Raw genomic sequence first — 1666 nt, 5'->3', positions numbered from 1 at the left:
CTTCTTCTTCTTCTTCTTCTTCTTCTTCTTCTTCTTCTTCTTCTTCTTCTTCTTCTTCTTCTTCTTCTTCTTCTTCTTCTTCTTCTTCTTCTTCTCTTTTTCTTCCTCTTCTTCTTCTTCCTCCTCTTCTTCTTCCTCATGGGGTCTGCCTGTATCACCCAGGCTAGGGTGCAGTGGCGTGATCTTGGCTCAGGCACAACCTCCACCTCCTGGGTTCAAGCAATTCCCGTCTCAGCCTCCCGAGTAACTGGGATTATGGATGCCTGCCACCATGCCTGGCTAATTTTTGTATTTTTAGTACAGCCAGGATTTCACCATGTTGGCTAGGCTGGTCTTCCCAATCTAATTCTTCTTTTTGGGTTCCTTCTGCTGACCAGGCAAGGCTACCTGGGAAGAGCTGGCTTGTTACAAGCCCCGTTGGTTGGTTGGGACGCACCAGGCATACTTAGTACTTAGTAGCTGCTAAATGGATACTCTTAGGGGGGCAGCTTTGTATGCCTGCATTTGGTTACTTGGGAAGGGCTTAGAGGAAATTAGCTGAAATGCCACAGGCCTATTTTGAGCTGCTGCTTTGATGTAGTGAAAATAACATGGGATTTGGGTGCAGCAGACCTGGCCTTGAAGCACAAAGCTGCTATTTCCTCACATATGACCTTGAACAGTCATTTAATCTCTCTGGAAATTTGTCCCTTCATCTGTCTAGAAGGACCACAGATATGAGCATTATGGTGTGATTGTCAGTGTTACATGTTAACAGCAATGTGAAAAGCTATCATTTGTTGGGCATTTGCTTTGTGCCAGGCACTGACCTAAGCGGAATCCCACAAAGATCCTATGAGATAGGTGTCATAATTATTCCCATTTTACAGATGGGGAGACTGAGTCACATAATGGTTTAACTATCTGGCATAAGGTTCCCCAGACAGTAAGTGGCAGGGCTGGGAATCTAGTCCAGCAGCTTGGCTTGAGAGCCTCTGTCTTAACTGCTGTGTCTTGACCCAAGACATGAACTTTCTGAGTAAGGGTATTGCACTGAGGCTATTTACTTCTCATCCACAGATCTGCCATGCATTTGTGGAGCAAATCCTAGGAGCTAGGCATTTTCACACAGATTCTCACACATAACTCCCCAACAATCCTGCAAATGCATATTAATAACTTTTCCTATAGGGAGAGTAAACAGAGGCTCAGAGAAGTCATCTATCAAGTTGCAAGGTCATATTTCAAGTAAATGTAACAGCAGATATTTGGACACTTTGCACTGCTTCAAGTTCTACTTCCTATAGGTCCAGAGTTTATTCATTCAAAGAATTGAGCACCTACTGTTTGTGAGATATCATGCTAATTCCTGGTGATGGTGAGCAGGACAAACATAGCCCCTGCCTCCAAGAACCTATAGACAAGCAAGAGGAGTATACAGGTGAAGAATGACCACATCGAAGTAAAGAAAATAATGCAAAGGATATTGTGAGGCCATGGGGCAGGGAGACCAAACTCAACCTTAGGGACTGAAGGACATCTTCCCTGAGGACAAGATATTTAAACTGAGGTGTAGGAATGAGAAAGAGGTACCTAGGCCAAGCTGGGGGTGGTTAGAGGGTGCAAAGGAAGCTTAGAAGAGGAACATTTCAGGCTGGGAGAATAGTTTGTGCAAAGGTTCAGAAGT

Source organism: Theropithecus gelada, chromosome 10, assembly GCF_003255815.1.
Source record: "Theropithecus gelada isolate Dixy chromosome 10, Tgel_1.0, whole genome shotgun sequence".
Taxonomy (NCBI): domain Eukaryota; kingdom Metazoa; phylum Chordata; class Mammalia; order Primates; family Cercopithecidae; genus Theropithecus; species Theropithecus gelada.
This window is presented reverse-complemented; position numbering follows the sequence as displayed.